General features: G+C 30.8%; 1 protein-coding gene across 1 annotated transcript in view; it reads right to left on the minus strand.

The window, feature by feature from the left end:
- LOC117334631 (neuronal acetylcholine receptor subunit alpha-10-like) overlaps nucleotides 1–12,829 on the minus strand; it is a 63,663-nt gene extending 50,834 nt beyond the window's left edge. Inside the window, 1 exon segment of the mRNA XM_033894348.1 lies at nucleotides 12,716–12,829. The gene's annotated coding sequence lies outside the window, so the exon portion shown is untranslated.
- Between the last annotated feature and the right edge of the window lie 767 nt (nucleotides 12,830–13,596).

A 13,596-nucleotide genomic window follows, 5' to 3' on the forward strand; every position in this document is an offset into this window, starting at 1 on the left:
GTACCTCAAAAAGATGTTTTGTTATATATGACACTTGTACTTCAAAAGAATTGTTTTTGTTATATATGACACATTGTACTTCAAAAAGAATGTTTTGTTTATATCTGACACTGTACTCAAAAAGAATGTTTTGTTTATATATGACACTTGTACCTCAAAAAGATGTTTTGTGTATATAGGACACTTGTACCTCACAAAGATGTTTGTTATATATGACTCTTGTACTTCAAAAATGTATTTAATATATGAACTTGTACCTCAAAAGAATTTTTTTATATATGGGACTTTGTACTTCAAAAAGAGTTTTGTTATATATGACACTTGTACTTCAAAAAGATTGTTTTGTTATATGATGTACTTGACCTTCACAAAAGTTTTTTTTATATATGACACTTGTACCTCAAAAAGATTGTTTGTTAATTGTTGTTATATGACCTTGTACTTAAAAGAGTTTTGTTATATATGACCTTGTACTTAAAAAATTTTGTTATATATGAACACTTGTATTTCAAAAAGAATGTTTTGTTATATATGCACTTGTACCTTCAAAAAGATTGTTTGTTATTTGCGCTTGTACTTCAAAAAGATTGTTTTTTATATATGACACTTGTACCTCAAAAGAATGTTTTGTTATATATGGACACTTGTACTTCAAAAGATGTTTTGTTATATATGACACTTGTACTAAAGATTGTTTGTTATATATGGCGCTTGTACCTCAAAAATATTGTTTTGTTATATATGACACTTGTACCTCAAAAAGATTGTTTTGTTATATATGACACTTGTACCTCAAAAAAGATTGTTTTATTATATATGACACTTGTACCTCAAAAAGAATGTTTTGTTATATATGGCGCTTGTACTTCAAAAAGGATGTTTTGATATACATGGCACGTGTGCTTCAAAAAGAATGTTTTGTTATATATGACACTTGTACTTCAAAAAGATTGTTTTGTTATATATGGCACTTGTACTTCAAAAAGGATGTTTTGTTATATATGGCACGTGTACTTCAAAAAGGATGTTTTGTTATATATGGCACTTGTACTTCAAAAAGAATGTTTTGTTATATATGACACTTGTACTTCAAAAAGATTGTTTTGTTATGTATGACACTTGTACTTCAAAAAGATTGTTTTGTTATATATGGCGCTTGTACTTCAAAAAGATTGTTTTGTTATGTATGACACTTGTACTTCAAAAAGATTGTTTTGTTATATATGGCGCTTGTACTTTCAAAAAAGATTGTTTTGTTATATATGCCTTGTACTTCAAAAAGATTGTTTTGTTATTATGACACTTGCTACCTCAAAAAAGATGTTTTGTTATATATGACACTTGTACTTCAAAAGATGTTTTGTTATATATGACACTTTACTCTAAAAGAATGTTTTGTTATATATGGACACTTGTACCTCAAAAATATTGTTTTGTTATATATGGACACTTGTACTCTCAAAAAGATTGTTTTGTTATATATGACACTTGTACCTCAAAAAGATTGTTTTGTTATATATGGCGCTTGTAACCTCAAAAAGAATTGTTTTGTTATATATGCGCTTGTACCTTCAAAAAGGATGTTTTGGTATATCATGGACACTTGTACTTCAAAAAGAAGGTTTTGTTAGATATGGACGCTTGTACTTCAAAAAATTGTTTTGTTATATATGGCCTTGTACTTCAAAAAGATGTTTTGTTATATATGACACTTGTACCTTCAAAAAGATTGTTTTGTTATATATGGCACTTGTACTTCAAAAGGATGTTTTGTTATATATGACACTTGTACCTCAAAAAGATTGTTTTGTTATATATGACACTTGTACTTCAAAAAGGATGTTTTGTTATATATGACACTTGTACTTCAAAAAGAATGTTTTGTTATATATGACACTTGTACTTCAAAAAGAATGTTTTGTTATATATGGCACTTGTACTTCAAAAAGGATGTTTTGTTATATATGGACACTTGTACTTCAAAAATAAGGTTTTGTTATATATGACACTTGTACCTTCAAAAAGAATGTTTTGTTATATATGACACTTGTACTTCAAAAAGATGTTTTGTTATATATGACACTTGTACCTCAAAAAGATTGTTTTGTTATATATGACACTTGTACCTCCAAAAAGATTGTTTTGTTATATATGACACTTGTACTTCAAAAAGATTGTTTTGTTATATATGACACTTGTACCTCAAAAAGATTGTTTTGTTATATATGACACTTGTACTTCAAAAAGAATGTTTTGTTATATATGGCACTTGTACTTCAAAAAGGATGTTTTGTTATATATGCACTTGTACTTCAAAAAGATGTTTTGTTATATATGGACACTTGTACTTCAAAAGATTGTTTTGTTATATATGGCACTTGTACTTCAAAAAGATGTTTTGTTATATATGACACTTGTACTTCAAAAGAATGGTTTTGTTATATATGAGCGACTTGTACCTTCAAAAGAATGTTTTGTTATATATGACACTTGTACTTCAAAAAGATTGTTTTGTTATGTATGGACACTTGTACCTTCAAAAAATGTTTTGTTATATATGGACAGCTTGTACCTTCAAAAAGAATGTTTTGTTATATATGACACTTGTACTCAAAAAGATTGTTTTGGTTATATATGGCACTGTACTTCAAAAAAAGATGTTTTGTTATATATGACACTTGTACTTCAAAAAGGATTGTTTTGTTATATATATGAACTTTACAAAAAGATTGTTTTGTTATATTGACACTTGTACTCAAAAAGATGTTTGTTATATATGGACTAAAGATTTTTGTTAATAAGCCTGTGTTCGTAAAGTGTTGTCATTGTACTCAAAGAATGTTTTTGTATACTGACTTGTACTTCAAAAAGATTGTTTTTGTTATTAATGGCACTTGTATCAAAAAGTTTTGTTATATAGGCGTTTAAAAATGCGTTTTCTTAAAAGAGTTTTTGTTATATAAGACACTTGTACTTCAAAAGAATGGTTTGTATAAGCGCTTGTACTTCAAAAAAGATGTTTTGTTATATATGGCACTTGTACCAAAAAGATTGTTTTGTTATATATGACACTTGTACCTCAAAAGATTGTTTTGTTATATATGCACTTGTACTTCAAAAAGATTGTTTTGTTATATATGACACTTGTACTTCAAAAAGTTGTTTTGATATTGGCACTTGTACTCAAAAGATGTTAATTGATTGTACTAAAATTTTGTTATGCACTTGTCTTCAAAAGATTGTTTTGTTATATTGACACTACTTCAAAAAATGTTTTGTTAATGCCTTGTACTTCAAAAGATGTTTTTGTAATATGGCACTTGTACTTCAAAAGTTGTTGTTATATGACGTTGTATCAAAAGATTGTTTTGTTATATATGGCACTTGTACTCCAAAAAGATGTTTTGTTATATATGGCACTTGTACCCTTAAAAAGGATGTTTGTTTATATGACACTTGTACTCAAAAAGATTTTGTTATTACACTTGTACCTCAAAAGATGTTGTTATATGACACTTGTACCAAAAAGAGTTTTGTAGATTGACTTTTTCAAAAGTGTTTTATATGCATTGACTAAAAATTTTGTTATGCACGTACTTCAAAAAATGTTGTTATATAGCTGTTACTCAAAAGATTTTGTATTGACCTTTACTTCAAAAAGATGTTTTGTTATATGACACTTGTACTTCAAAAAGATTGTTTTTGTTATATATGACACTTGTACTTCAAAAAGAATTGTTTTGTTATATATGACACTTGTACATCAAAAAGAATGTTTTGTTATATATGACACTTGTACCTCAAAAAGAATGTTTTGTTATATATGACACTTGTACTTCAAAAAGATTGTTTTGTTATATATGACACTTGTACCTCAAAAAGAATGTTTTGTTATATATGACACTTGTACTTCAAAAAGAATGTTTTGTTATATATGACACTTGTACTTCAAAAAGAATGTTTTGTTATATATGACACTTGTACCTCAAAAAGAATGTTTTGTTATATATGACACTTGTACTTCAAAAAGAATGTTTTGTTATATATGACACTTGTACTTCAAAAAGGATGTTTTGTTATATATGACACTTGTACTTCAAAAAGAAGGTTTTGTTATATATGACACTTGTACCTCAAAAAGATTGTTTTGTTATATATGACACTTGTACTTCAAAAAGATTGTTTTGTTATATATGACACTTGTACTTCAAAAAGATTGTTTTGTTATATATGGCGCTTGTACCTCAAAAAGATTGTTTTGTTATATATGACACTTGTACCTCAAAAAGATGTTTTGTTTAATATGGACACTTGTACCTCAAAAAGATGTTTTGTTATATATGCGCTGCTTGTACTTCAAAAAAATTGTTTTGTTATATATGACACTTGGTACTTCACAAAGGATGTTTTGTTATATATGACACTTGGTACTTCAAAAAGAATGTTTTGTTAATATTGACACTTGTACTTCAAAAGAATGTTTTGTTATATATGGCACTTGCTACCTCAAAACGATTGTTTTGTTATATATGCGCCTTTTGTACTTCAAAAGATTGTTTTGTTATATATGACACTTGTACTTCAAAAAGAATGTTTTGTTATATATGACACTTGTACCTCAAAAAGAATTGTTTGTTATATATGACACTTGTACTTCACCAAAGGATGTTTTGTTATATATGACACTTGTACCTCAAAAAGAATGTTTTGTTATATATGACACTTGTACTTCACAAAGGATGTTTTGTTATATATGACACTTGTACCTCAAAAAGAATGTTTTGTTATATATGGCGCTTGTACTTGAAAAAGAATGTTTTGTTATATATGACACTTGTACTTCAAAAAGATTGTTTTGTGATGTATGACACTTGTACTTCAAAAAAATTGTTTTGTTATATATGACACTTGTACCTCAAAAAGATTGTTTTGTTATATATGGCACTTGTACCTCAAAAAGATTGTTTTGTTATATATGACACTTGTACCTCAAAAAGATTGTTTTGTTATATATGACACTTGTACTTCACAAAGGATGTTTTGTTATATATGACACTTGTACTTCAAAAAGAATGTTTTGTTATATATGACACTTGTACTTCAAAAAGAATGTTTTGTTATATATGGCACTTGTACCTCAAAAAGATTGTTTTGTTATATATGGCGCTTGTACTTCAAAAAGATTGTTTTGTTATATATGACACTTGTACTTCAAAAAGAATGTTTTGTTATATATGACACTTGTACCTCAAAAAGAATGTTTTGTTATATATGACACTTGTACTTCACAAAGGATGTTTTGTTATATATGACACTTGTACCTCAAAAAGAATGTTTTGTTATATATGACACTTGTACTTCACAAAGGATGTTTTGTTATATATGACACTTGTACCTCAAAAAGAATGTTTTGTTATATATGGCGCTTGTACTTCAAAAAGATTGTTTTGTTATGTATGACACTTGTACTTCAAAAAAATTGTTTTGTTATATATGACACTTGTACCTCAAAAAGATTGTTTTGTTATATATGGCACTTGTACCTCAAAAAGATTGTTTTGTTATATATGACACTTGTACCTCAAAAAGATTGTTTTGTTATATATGACACTTGTACTTCACAAAGGATGTTTTGTTATATATGACACTTGTACTTCAAAAAGAATGTTTTGTTATATATGACACTTGTACCTCAAAAAGATTGTTTTGTTATATATGGCGCTTGTACTTCAAAAAGATTGTTTTGTTATATATGACACTTGTACTTCAAAAAGAATGTTTTGTTATATATGACACTTGTACCTCAAAAAGAATGTTTTGTTATATATGACACTTGTACTTCACAAAGGATGTTTTGTTATATATGACACTTGTACTTCAAAAAGAATGTTTTGTTATATATGACACTTGTACTTCAAAAAGAATGTATTGTTATATATGGCACTTGTACCTCAAAAAGATTGTTTTGTTATATATGGCGCTTGTACTTCAAAAAGATTGTTTTGTTATATATGACACTTGTACTTCAAAAAGAATGTTTTGTTATATATGACACTTGTACCTCAAAAAGATTGTTTTGTTATATATGACACTTGTACTTCACAAAGGATGTTTTGTTATATATGACACTTGTACCTCAAAAAGAATGTTTTGTTATATATGACACTTGTACTTCACAAAGGATGTTTTGTTATATATGACACTTGTACCTCACAAAGAATGTTTTGTTATATATGGCACTTGTACTTGAAAAAGAATGTTTTGTTATATATGACACTTGTACTTCAAAAAGATTGTTTTGTTATGTATGACACTTGTACTTCAAAAACATTGTTTTGTTATATATGACACTTGTACCTCAAAAAGATTGTTTTGTTATATATGGCACTTGTACCTCAAAAAGATTGTTTTGTTATATATGACACTTGTACCTCAAAAAGATTGTTTTGTTATATATGACACTTGTACCTCAAAAAGATTGTTTTGTTATATATGGCGCTTGTACTTCAAAAAGATTGTTTTGTTATATATGACACTTGTACTTCAAAAAGAATGTTTTGTTATATATGACACTTGTACCTCAAAAAGAATGTTTTGTTATATATGACACTTGTACTTCACAAAGGATGTTTTGTTATATATGACACTTGTACTTCAAAAAGAATGTTTTGTTATATATGACACTTGTACTTCAAAAAGAATGTATTGTTATATATGGCACTTGTACCTCAAAAAGATTGTTTTGTTATATATGGCGCTTGTACTTCAAAAAGATTGTTTTGTTATATATGACACTTGTACTTCAAAAAGAATGTTTTGTTATATATGACACTTGTACCTCAAAAAGAATGTTTTGTTATATATGACACTTGTACTTCACAAAGGATGTTTTGTTATATATGACACTTGTACCTCAAAAAGAATGTTTTGTTATATATGACACTTGTACTTCACAAAGGATGTTTTGTTATATATGACACTTGTACCTCACAAAGAATGTTTTGTTATATATGGCACTTGTACTTGAAAAAGAATGTTTTGTTATATATGACACTTGTACTTCAAAAAGATTGTTTTGTTATGTATGACACTTGTACTTCAAAAAAATTGTTTTGTTATATATGACACTTGTACCTCAAAAAGATTGTTTTGTTATATATGGCACTTGTACCTCAAAAAGATTGTTTTGTTATATATGACACTTGTACCTCAAAAAGATTGTTTTGTTATATATGACACTTGTACCTCAAAAAAGATTGTTTTGTTTTTTGTGGAACTTGTACTTCAAAAAGAATGTTTTGTTTTATATGACACTTGTACCTCAAAAGGAATGTTTTGTTATATATGACACTTGTACTTCAAAAAGATTGTTTTGTTATATATGACACTTGTACCTCAAAAAAGAATGTTTTGTTATATATGACACTTGTACTTCAAAAAGATTGTTTTGTTATATATGACACTTGTACTTCAAAAAGATTGTTTTGTTATATATGACACTTGTACCTCAAAAACATTGTTTTCTTATATATGACAATTGTACTTCAAAAAGATTGTTTTGTTATATATGACACTTGTACTTGAAAAAAATTGTTTTGTTATATATGACACTTGTACCTCAAAAAGATTGTTTTGTTATATATGACGCTTGTACTTCAAAAAGATTGTTTTGTTATATATGACACTTGTACTTCACAAAGGATGTTTTGTTATATATGACACTTGTACTTCAAAAAGAATGTTTTGTTATATATGACACTTGTACTTCAAAAAGAATGTTTTGTTATATATGGCGCTTGTACCTCAAAAAGATTGTTTTGTTATATATGGCGCTTGTACCTCAAAAAGATTGTTTTGTTATATATGACACGTGTACTTCAAAAAGATTGTTTTGTTATATATGACACTTGTACTTCAAAAATAATGTTTTGTTATATATGACACTTGTACTTCAAAAAGAATGTTTTGTTATATATGACACTTGTACCTCAAAAAGATTGTTTTGTTATATATGACACTTGTACTTCAAAAAGAATGTTTTGTTATATATAGCACTTGTACCTCAAAAAGAATGTTTTGTTATATATGACACTTGTACCTCAAAAAGAATGTTTTGTTATATATGGCACTTGTACCTCAAAAAGAATGTTTTGTTATATATGGCACTTGTACTTCAAAAAGAATGTTTTGTTATATATGGCACTTGTACTTCAAAAAAAATGTTTTGCTATATATAGAAGTTGAATCACAAGAAAGCTGTATTTTCTGTCGAATCGCTTAAAAAGTTTTAAAAGGCGGCCGGGTCATGCCGATGTTTAACTGTGTGGGTTTTTTAACACTTCACAAAGCTCGTAAGATTTTGGTTCTTCTCACTCGGTCGGGATTGTTAAGGTTATTTTATGAGGACTACGGCATAATGCTGTCTCTTTTTCTGCTCACCAATACACAGAGGTCCGCGTGGGCAAGGCAACTGACACTTTGTTATGACGGAAATAACGAGTCGTATTTCGCATGTGGATCTAACGTGTTCGCCTCGTTACAGGCGCGAGGGGAACTTCTTATTCCTCAAAAACACCAACTAAATGTTGTATAAATTAACCGTCATAGACACGGTAATCTATGCAGCTCAACAGTACTTTTACATTTTATTTGATATGATGAATGTATTTTCATAAGCAGCATGAAATGAACATTATCATTAATAGTATTATTATCATTACTGTTTGTTGCTGTGTGTGAGTGTGTTTTTGTGTTTTTGCTTTTTGTTTCTTTCCTTCGCGAAACAAGTTAAATCAATTTATAGAAACCACGTTTGTTGGCCCGGATGAGAGCGTAAGAAAGGTTTTGATATGAGTGGAAACCGTAGTGTCGGGGGGAAACCTGCGTGGTCCGGCAGGTGATCCCATATATTATCACATCAGATCGGGGAATCGAACCCCGCCCGCCTAGGTGAAAGGCATTAAATTTAACACTGTGCCACCAGACCATTCTAAAGAAGGTTTTACCTACAGTAATATTGATTTGAGACTAAATGATTGTATTATGTTTGTATCAAATGAAATAATCTCGTAAATGTCTAACAGTTTAAAGAAAGGATAAGGAAATCATTGAAGTGTCGTTATCCGACGGTTATCAAACAGAAGTTTATTGTGCGCCTGTGCAAGAGGAATATATATTTCCCAAACATATTAACACTTGCACTATCTAAGGAGAATTCGTACCATGCAATTAGCAAGTTTTACTCTTATTTTAACGTTTTCCAACTTCGTTTCAAAACTTTTAAGAATACATGAAACGGTTAATCATGCACTTATCTCTTTAACTCCCGATTAAGTGATTTGAAAGAGAAGTATTTTATGACGGTATTACCATATAGAAAGTAGGCAGGCTTCATAGAAACTAATCTCACAATATATCCGAGTCACTCTAATTCTTTCAGTTGTTCCAATACCCTGATTTAAGTGTCCCATTAAATTCTCTGTGGGGAATATTTCACTTAATTACCACATACAATACACAATCAAAGGCAAACGGGACGTTCTCAAATTGGCAAAGAGCCTTAAAGCATGAATATGCAGTCATCAACACACAAAGCAAGTGCATCACCAAACTTAGAACATCTTACGTGTATAACCAGGTTGATGTCACCAAGTTAACAACAACTCAAGTGTATAACCAAGTTAACAACACCTCACGTGTATAACTAAGTTAACATTACCTCACGTGTATAACCACGTTAACATTACCTCACGTGTATAACCACGTTAACAACACCTCACGTGTATAACCACGTTAACATTACCTCACGTGTATAACCACGTTAACATTACCTCACGTGTATTACCACGTTAACATTACATCACGTGTATAACCACGTTAAAAACACCTCATGTGTATAACCACGTTATCAACATCTCACGCATATAACCACGTTAACAACACCTCAGTGTATAACCACATTAAGAACACCTCACGTGCATAACAGTGTTAACATTATCTCAAGTGTATAACCACACCACGTTAAAAACGCATCAAGTATATAACAACGTTAAAAACAGCTCATGTGTATAACTAGTTAACATCGCCTGACGTGTATAACCTCGTTAACCTCACGTGTATCACAATGTAAATATTACCTCGCCTGTATTACAATGTAAACATTACCTCACGTGTATCACCAGGTAGACATTACCTCACGTGTATCACCAGGTAAACATCACCTCTCGTGTATAATATAACATCACGTGTATAACATAACCTCGCGTGTATAATATAACCTCACATGTATAACATAACCTCACGTGTATATCATCACCTCATGTGTATAAAATAACATCACGTGTATTACATAACCTACCTTGTATAACATAACCTCGCGTGTATAGAATAACCTCGCATGTATAACATAACCTCGCGTGTATAACATAACATCACGTGTATAACATAACCTCACGTGTATAACATAACCTCGCGTGTATAACATAACCTCACGTGTATAACATCACCTACCGTGTATAACATAATCTATCGTGTATAACATAACCTCACGTGTATAACACCACCTCACATGTATAACATAACCCACCGTGTTTAACATAACCTCACGTGTAAAGCATAACCTCACGTGTATAACATAACCTCACTTGTATAACATAACCTCACGTGTATAACATAACCTCACGTGCATAACATAAGCTCACATGTATAACATAACCTCACGTGTATAACATAAACTCACGTGTATAACATAACCTCACATGTATAACATAACCTACCGTGTATAACATAACCTCACGTGTATAACATCATCTTACATGTATAAATTAACCTCACGTGTATAACATAACCTCACGTGTATAACATAACCTCACGTGTATAACATAACCTACCGTGTATAACATAACCTCACATGTATAACATAACCTCACGTGTATAACATAACATCACCTGTATAACATAACCTCACGTGTATAACATAACCTACCGTGTATAATATAACCTCACATGTATAACATAACCTCACATGTATAACATAACCTCACATGTATAACATAACCTCACATGTATAACATAACCTCGCGTGTATAACATAACATCACATGTATAACATAACCTCACATGTATAACATAACCTCACGTGTATAACATAACCTCACGTGTATAACATAACCTACCGTGTATAACATAACCTACCTTGTATAACATAACCTAACGTGTATAACATAACCTACCGTGTATAACATAACCTACCGTGTATAACATAACCTCGTGTATAACATAACCTACCGTGTATAACATAACCTACCGTGTATAACATAACCTCACGTGTATGACATAACCTCGCGTGTATAACATAAACTCACGTGTATAACATAACCTCACGTGTATAACATAACCTCGCGTGTATAACATAACATCACATGTATAACATAACCTAACGTGTATAACATAACCTAACGTGTATAACATAACCTCACATGTATAACATAACCTAACGTGTATAACATAACCTAACGTGTATAACATAACCTCACGTGTATAACATAACCTCGCGTGTATAACATAACATCACATGTATAACATAACCTACCGTGTATAACATAACCTACCGTGTATAACATAACCTAACGTGTATAACATAACCTAACGTGTATAACATAACCTAACGTGTATAACATAACCTCACGTGTATAACATCACCTCGCCTGTATAACATAACCTCACGTGTGTAACATCACCTACCGTGTATAACATAACCTAACGTGTATAACATAACCTACCGTGTATAATATAACATCACGTGTATTGCATAACATCACGTGTATAACATAACCTACCGTGTATAACATAACATCACGTGTAAAACATAACCTACCGTGTATAACATAACCTACCGTGTAAAACATAACCTCACGTGTGTAACATCACCTCACGTGTATAACATAACCTCACGGGTATAACATAACCTCACGTGTATAACATAACCTACCGTTTATAACATAACCTCACGTGTGTAACATCACCTCACGTGTATAACATCACCTCACGTGTATAACATCACCTCACGTGTATAACAACACCTCACGTGTATAACCATAACTAATATTTTAACGTTATTATTTGTTTTACCTTTAATTTATCCAGCACCGTGACGATAGAGATTCCGTCTTGACGGGTCGTAATTCACACTTATGTTGTCAACAAATAAATCTCGCTAGTAATTGTTTACGATGAAACCACCTTGTGTAATTTAAGAAACTCTCAGCATTTCATTAGTAGTCGAAAGATGATAATTAAAGAGCTGTGTGGATGCGGTGATAATTATCGGTACAGTGTGGCCTCGCCAACGTCTAAAGTCCTAATTCGATTTCTAGTCTAACAAAATGATTGTTTCTCTTTGCAATGTTGACAAACCTAGATTGAGGTTAACAGATACATGACACAGGCATTGTTTAACAATGTGTGGTTTTAGGCAGAAATGGAAGGTTAGTACCTTGTTGAGAAATATGCAGATACAACAATAATATATTGATACGATTTGGGTATTTCTCATTAATCAGTTCTATAGCTTTACGGCTGATCTATCCAGGATTGTTCGATCAACACACGGTAATACACATAACGATCTAAAGCTGTGTTAATGTTGTGTTATACAGAAAAACATAGAGTTCATAGGAGACAGCTGAGATAACTCCGAAACATGTTACACGCTTACCTTGAAAACATCATGTTCTTCAGAGAAATACGGTATCCAGTAATAATCGGTTATGGAATCTCTGTTTCGGCTTCCACACGGTGGTACAAATGTAATATGGTACTGATGCTGGATACGTACGGCCCAGTGAATAATGTATGGTCTCATGTGACATCACGTCAACAGTAATCCCAACCATTAGACAGCATCACTGCGGGGGACATGCACGCCATCGTTTTATTTAACGAGCCAGTACAGCTAAACTATACGTCTGTTTCAAACTCACGGTAAATCGTTAATTACAATTTTTATCATCCCTTCTGTGATACAAATAATTTCTGTAAAATAAAAAAACGTCATATCGATGTAACTGGCGTATGATTATGTATGAATACACATGTTACTTATTACTGTTTAAGTTTAGATAAAACAAATGTGGCCTAAGTAGTGGTGTACACTATTTCTAAAAACCACACTGACTATCGGTCTTCGATCGATACTTCAGTGATGTACAATATTTACATACAATATTCATATTTAGTTTAATCTGAGTAATTCAATTGCTAAATTAGAATAACAATACAAATTGTAAACTCAGAAATTTCTCATTCCATTTTAACAACAGCTAGAGTACTGTTTATAATAATGCGGGCACTTACATTTTGATGATCGTTTTTTTATTCACCCTCTCGCGTGTGAATTTCTAAATACATGTACATTGTACAGAAGAAATTATCCTCGCGCGTGTCGATTTCTAAGTAAAGCGCAAATAAACCTTGCACGTGTCGATTTCTAAATACAGGGGAAATCATCCTCGCACTTGTCACTTTCTAAATACAGGAGAAAGTACAGGGGAATTCTTCCTCGCACGTGTCAATTTCTACAGGCAGACAGACAGACAG

This window comes from Pecten maximus, chromosome 9 (assembly GCF_902652985.1).
Source record: "Pecten maximus chromosome 9, xPecMax1.1, whole genome shotgun sequence".
NCBI lineage: Eukaryota > Metazoa > Mollusca > Bivalvia > Pectinida > Pectinidae > Pecten > Pecten maximus.